The 7,500-nt window shown below is 37.1% G+C and overlaps 1 protein-coding gene across 3 annotated transcripts in view; it reads left to right on the plus strand.

Moving 5' to 3' along the window:
• Positions 1-7,500, plus strand: part of LOC143018910 (uncharacterized) — a 379,505-nt gene that overhangs the window by 332,446 nt on the left and 39,559 nt on the right. The window lies entirely within an intron of this gene.

Below are 7,500 nucleotides of genomic sequence, written 5' to 3' on the forward strand. Positions count from 1 at the left end.
AATTTTCTTATACACACGTTCTCCCTCTCCTTTTTTATTTTTGAAAGGTGAAGGATATACAGGAGTAGTGAACTATAGCAGGTTGTAGCACACGTTAGTGGTCTATGTAGAGCCTTTCCTTCTACATATTCTTTCCTTTTTTATGTTGTGTGGATTGGTTATGATTCCAAAGTCTCCAGGTCACAAGGTGTTTAACTTCTTTTCTCTGATGGTGTTCGTGGTTTACTTTATATTCTTACTCCGTATCCAATTTTTCTTTGGTGTAACAAAAAACTTTTTTTTTCAAGTTTCATAATTTTCGTCGTATACTTTCTAACGTGTTTAACATTTCGTGTTTTTGGCTAACCTGCGCTTAGTTCGTCTACATTATACTTGATAATCATACTAATATGTACATTTTCTTTTCCTATACTTTACATGCTAACGTGGTCTCTATGTATACTTTGGGATATCCTCCTTTGGTAAACATGCATATCACATTTACACTGTTTTCTTTCAGCGTTTTCAGCACCGCGACATATTTCGTAGATTTTGTTGATGCAAACGCATGACGCTTTTGTCCAGCTGATGGGTGGACAGCATTCTTGAAGGAATCTTCATTGATCAAGAACCTTCACATCACATAACAATCACTCTGGTGTTTGCCTTACCAAAATCTATGAAGTTTGCCAAGACGCTGAGAACTTTTATCACCGGTGTTTGTGTCTTAGCACACCCCAATTCCTCTGTTATTTATTTATTTTCTCTTTTGTAAACTTGGACTCTATGACTGTACATTGATTTTCACAATGCTCATTTTGTTAAACCTTGTTCAATGAAATAACAAAGAATCAACATGGACAACTTTTACCAACAAGGACTAACTACGCTTATGCTGTTTCATTGAGCAGTCGTTAAGTATCGACTAGTAACAGGGGACTTTGGTTCTATCCAAATTACTTGCTTGGAGGGACAAAGCAATCTGTACACAGAAGAAAATGACTTTCCACAATGAACTTACTTCAATTTCAATTTCATATTTCCTCTCTTATTTCCCTTAAGTATCTTCCATATTCTTATTAGCCCTCATCCCCATCCCTATAAACATAATAATATACATATACAAATAAATATACATCTACGTGTACATGTCCATATACATGTACATATGCATATATGTTCATATACTGTACATATACATATCCATACCAATTGACACAATATGTCGGATATACTCTTAATGAAAATTAAAATATATGAAGATTATATTACCCTACACATATATTTAATACAGGTATACACGGAACTCTGTTGTAGTTGTTAATGATTTGGCCACCCAGGTTGAAAGAACTGAGTTTGTGCTTTACCCAGAGCTTAAAGATAATCACAATACTGAAACCATCTTGCGTCTAGCATGAGATCTAATACCAACACATGATGTATATATATGAATACAAACATAGATACATACATGCATAAATATATTTATAAATGCATACATGCATACATACACACACACACACACACACACACACACACACACACACACACACACACACACACACACACACACACACACACACACACACACACACATACACACACACACACACACACACACACACACACACACACACACACACACACACACACACACACACACACACACACACACACACACACACACACACACACACACACAGACACACAGACACACATGCGCGCGTGTTCATTTAATTTTGTTGAAACTGGAATTGTCCAATTATATCTATAAGAATCCATATACATATTTTAGTTATGTTTTATCAACATAATGTTTCTTGCAAAAAAAAAATAATTTATGTCTTATAAGTATTCGTGTATAGATACCAAATACTCAAGAACAAAATAATCATTTGCATAGTTTCGATATATTATGGATAGGAATCGCGTGGCAGCAACATTATACGTACATGTGTATGAACATATGTGTGTGTGTGTGTGTGTGTGTGTGTGTGTGTGTGTGTGTGTGTGTGTGTGTGTGTGTGTGTGTGTGTGTGTGTGTGTGTGTGTGTGTGTGTGTGTGTGTGTGTGTGTGTGTGTGTGTGTGTGTGTATGTGTGTGTGTGTGTGTGTGTGTGTGTGTGTGTGTGTGTGTGTGTGTGTGTGTGTGTGTGTGTGTATATGCGCGCGCGTGTGTTTATGTGTCTGCGTGCACCTGTACACATGTATGTTCATGTGCATTCGCTTCAGAACACAAAATACAATATCGTGTCCATATATCATTATACCTACATTTTTATTATCATCCTTCCTAGAAATCCTCAGTACTAGCTTTAAGTACCACATAAACTAAATCCCTTATCATTGGCTGGTAACCATTAAATAGTTTTTTCAAGCCCCATGAACAACTAAATCAAAGACAATTAAGATCTCTAGATCTCATCTCATAAATTCACTTTATCTCACTCCTGCTCTTGTCACACTTCTAGAGCAGAACTAGTGGTCTCCGGTTCACTCCACGGGTCCCCCATCTCCACACATTCTACCCCCAACCTCCACCTCACAATCCAGTTTTGGAACGTCTTTTTCTCTTTCATTTTCTAGGTCCCATGGGTGACAGGGTCTTTCCAAATCCATTTTTTATTTTTATTGGGTCCCTAAGATTACTAAGGTGAGTCTGGGTTCCCAATACTAACTACAGCTTAGAGATCCTAAGACACCCAAAACTGGTGTTGTTGAGCATTCTTGGATTCTAAGTAATCCTTGAGATATAATCCTTCTTACTTCATTATGTAGAAATTTCTTTTTCGTTCTTGTAATCTCTTTAACCCGTTTTGTACTCTTTACTCTCTTACACACCTCTGACTCCATGCGATGACCACAAGGGCAGTTCTTAATTTGTCCTGACCACTTCTCAAATTGTTACAAGTTTAATTGAAGTTTTAACTCGTATTTGTTTCAGACTCTACACACTGACCTCACCCCGACCTCAGCACGACTTCCGCCATATTTCTTCGACATTTTTTGTGTCTCCTATTAATCCTTTGACTTTATCGTGTAGTTTACTTACGGGAGACTGCCTACGATACACATACTTTTCACTGTACAAAGACTTTATATGTTTAAGTTTATCTATTTTCTTCAACTTTGTATCCTGTTTATCTTCGATAACAACGTGAAGGTAAGTGAGAGCTAGGAATATCTTTTTAACCTAGGAACTGTCTAGTTTGAATGTAAGTAAAATCTAATATATTTAGTAATCCTAGACTAACAAATGTGCCGGTTGAATTTATTTCTGAAGAGAAAGGTAGTAAAGGAACAGCGATCTATATCATTCTTACCAATGGGGATATAATGAAAGAAGTGTAGATTGAGACGTCTGTATTTGAACATTGTACACGAGCGCTCACTGCGAGCATACTACCTTTCTTGAAAGATATTCGCCAGGTACAACTTAGTGTTTGCACCTTCGACGTAGCATTTAAGTTAGTGATACAGACACATGTTTTACATATTTACACACAAATACATTGATATACTTTATATAGGTGCAAGAAACTTAATGGTAAATATCTTCATTAACTTGAATCATAGATTTTTACGATAAGTCATAGTTTTGTGATATGCCATTTAATAATAGTAATGTTTAGTAATTCAGATATGTGATATGTTACAATACGAATGGGTTTACAAGTGATACGCCGGATGACACAAATAACACGTAATGGTAACATTAAAGTATATGCACTATTCATAAGTGATATATGATACTGCAAATCATCAGCATGGGGTAGTGATGCAAATGAAAAAAATATATGATGATTAAAGTGATCTTCGGAACAACCTTTACAATGATGGCCCGATACGATTTTTATTTTTATTTTTATTTATTTTATGGGTATGTAGGATGGGGGTGTATGTCTCTTGGTTTAAAGTTGTTTGATTTTTGACTTGATTCCTGGCCGATTATCGAAAAAAAAAATAAAAGTGATTGGCAAATTTAAACAGATAAAAAAATCTGAAAGGAGGAGCCCAGTATTTGATCTCCGATGCTGTTAATATTAATGAAGTTTCACAACGGACGATGATATGCGATCATTTTTTTTTTCTTCAGTCACCCCTTAATGAGGTAACACGGCCGAGTGGTGTGTGTTAATCCCTGTAACAATGCTGGTGTCTGTGACAGGCTGAACGAGACCCGAGACATTGCAGCAATCAACCGAATTTTTGGGTCGGTAAGACATCAAATGAACCTGGGAAGAAGTGAAGGGTGGAAGATAATAGGATGATGAATGTTAAATATTATGAAAATGAGAGAAGTGTATAGATTAGTATCTGCCAAGAATCGCTTGAGGATGCAAAAAGAAGGAACAAGCAAAGAAAGTCTGTGGCAATGTGTAGTGTCTAGAAAGGAGACATACTGGATTACAAGAACTATAGAGGAATATGCCTGTTTAGCTTTGTAGGTAAGGTTTATAGAAAATGTAAACACAATGAAGGAAAAGGTTAGTAAAGTATATAAATCTGAAGATTTTGGGCTAGGCAAGGGACATGCAGAGCATTAGCACAAATGAATAAGATAAATTGAGATTAGAGTTGTGTGAATATACCTTGAGTTGCTAGATATTTGCGTTTGCCAATAATTTTCTTTTCTTTTACTGCTCGACAAAGGGTTTGTAACAGTAACGTAAAGAACTAATATATATATTTCTTCAGGAGTGGTGACAGATCTCTTAGCTATGTGTGTATATTTTCGTATTGTGGTCAGTACGTAAACATTAATCCTAATTTACTCCACATCAATAGAGACCATGTTTTTTTCTTTTTTTTTTTTACGTTTCGCAGAAAGAGTTCTTGAGAAATGAAAACGTACAAGTCACCGGAAACTAGAAGTTAAGGTGAGCGTGGTTAGATGGCCATGTATATTGAATCTCGTGTATCAAAACGAAAGGCATGGATGCTCATTCTAGTATAATATATATATATATATATATTTATATATATATATATATATATATATATATATATATGTATATATATATATATATATATATATACATATATATATATATAAATATATATATATATATATACATATTATTCACCATAGTCTTGGATCACTTGTTGGACTCGTGATCGGTAGCTATTTGCTATTTCCATGTGTGTGTGTGTGTGTGTGTGTGTGTGTGTGTGTGTGTGTGTGTGTGTGTGTGTGTGTGTGTGTGTGTGTGTGTGTGTGTGTGTGTGTGTGTGTGTGTGTGTGTGTGTGTGTGTGTGTGTGTGTGAGTGTGTGTGAGTGTGTGTGAGTGTGTGTGCGTGTGTGTGTGCGTGCGTGTGCTTGTGTGTCTGTGAATACAAAATGTTAAGATGTAAAACGCTTGCTACAGTTAACACGCCATTTTTTTTTTTCTAGAATCTGAACTAACTTAGATTTTATCAGCTAAGGTGGGAGAGCGACTTTGGGTGAAATGAGGGATTAGTCGGTCGTAAATTCATCTTTTTTTTAAGCAAAATAGAACTGTCTGCTCTTAGAAAAAATAGAAATGATAACAGAATATTCTCCACACACACACACACACACACACACACACACACACACACACACACACACACACACACACACACACACACACACACACATACACACACCGACTCGGTGGCACAGTTGGTAGAGCGCTGAACTGGGAAGTAGAAGTGCTCCCAGTACACAGTTCGAATCCTGCCCAGGGCCGAAATTATTTCGGTATCGCTGTGCCTCGGGTCGTTACTCTGACTCTCGTGGGCGGGGAGTTGGGTGTGTGTGTGTGTGTGTGCAAGGTCATAGCATTACCCATAGATCGGACCTACAAGCTCTGAGCTCTCTTCCAGGAGGGAAATAGCTGTCGATCACGAGTCCAACACGTGATCCAAAGACCAAGTGAATACACACACACACACACACACACACACACACACACACACACACACACACACACACACACACACACACACACACACGCATGTATATATATGAATATATATCTATATATATATATGTATCTTTATATATGTGTATATATATGTATATGCGAATAAATCACAATGACACGTGACCCACAAAATGTGTAATGAAACCAAATGGACAATAAAATGAAAGTTGACCGAACGTTTTCGTGTATTTATGACCTTTGAAAATGTCTTAAATAGACGAAAACGTTCGGTCACCTTTCATTTTATTTTCCAAGTGGTTTTTATTACATATACATATATATGTATATATATATATATATTTATATTTATATATTTGTTTATATATATATATATATATATATATATATATATGTATATATATATATATATATTATATATATATACTTTCATGCACACGCACGTTTGCAACACCCATTCCAATGTATGCCTGCATGCACACATGGACACACTCATGCACACATACGTGTGCATGCATGCATACACGTTTACGTGCGACCATTTTGTATCAGAATCACATCCATTGACAGCTGTTCATGCGGAATCAGTGGTCACTCCCGTCTCCACATTTCCCCTCCCGCTCCTGCCGTTCCCCCACCCTCGACTCAGCCATCAACCCATCATTATCGCTGTGATGAAAGCTCGTTAGCAGTCTTTGGGTACGAGGCAGAGTGTCTCGTTTTCAAGAAGAGACGAAGACTAATGGGAGAGATAAAAGTGACGTCCGATCAGAGCGATGAAGGAGCGACAGTAGGTGAGGGTGAAGTGGAGGAGGAGGAAGAGAAAGAGGAAGTGGAGGAGGAAGCGAAGGAAGAGGAGATGGAACGAAAACGTTATCATGAACATCAACGTCGTTGATTTTGTCGTCTAAGTCATTGTTATCATTGTCAACATCCAGAGCAAAGACAATAGTTATCTCGATGATAAGAATGATTAACGGTGCCATTATTATCGTCGCCATCTCCATGATCATCGTAGTCATCCTCATCATGCTTGTCATGAACCTGATCATAAACATGACCATCATTATACTCAACATTATCGTCATCATTATTGTTATTACCATCGCTATCACAGTCATTGCCGACATAACCATTGTCGTCGTCATCGTCGTTGTCATCGTCGTCGACATCATCATTATTGTCGTTATCGTCGATGTCAGTGTTGTCGTTATTGTTGACATCATTCTCGTCATGGATAGCATTATCATCATCATCACTATCACCACCATCACCACCACCATCACAACCACCACCTTCACTACCACAACTACCACTACCGTCACAACCACCATCACCATCTCTGTCACCGTAATCATCATCACCACCACTATCATCATCATCACTATCACCACAATCATCACCATTATCATCTTTATCATTATGATTATCGTCATCATCATCAACATCACCACTATCATCGTCATAATCATCCACATCACCACTATCATCGTCATCATCATCATCATCATCATCATCATCATCATCATCATCATCATCATCATCATCATCATCATCATCATCATCATCATCATCATCATCATCATCATCATCATCATCATCATCATCATCAT

Source organism: Oratosquilla oratoria, chromosome 36 (genome assembly GCF_046742065.1).
Source record: "Oratosquilla oratoria isolate Oo_2021 chromosome 36, ASM4674206v1, whole genome shotgun sequence".
NCBI lineage: Eukaryota > Metazoa > Arthropoda > Malacostraca > Stomatopoda > Squillidae > Oratosquilla > Oratosquilla oratoria.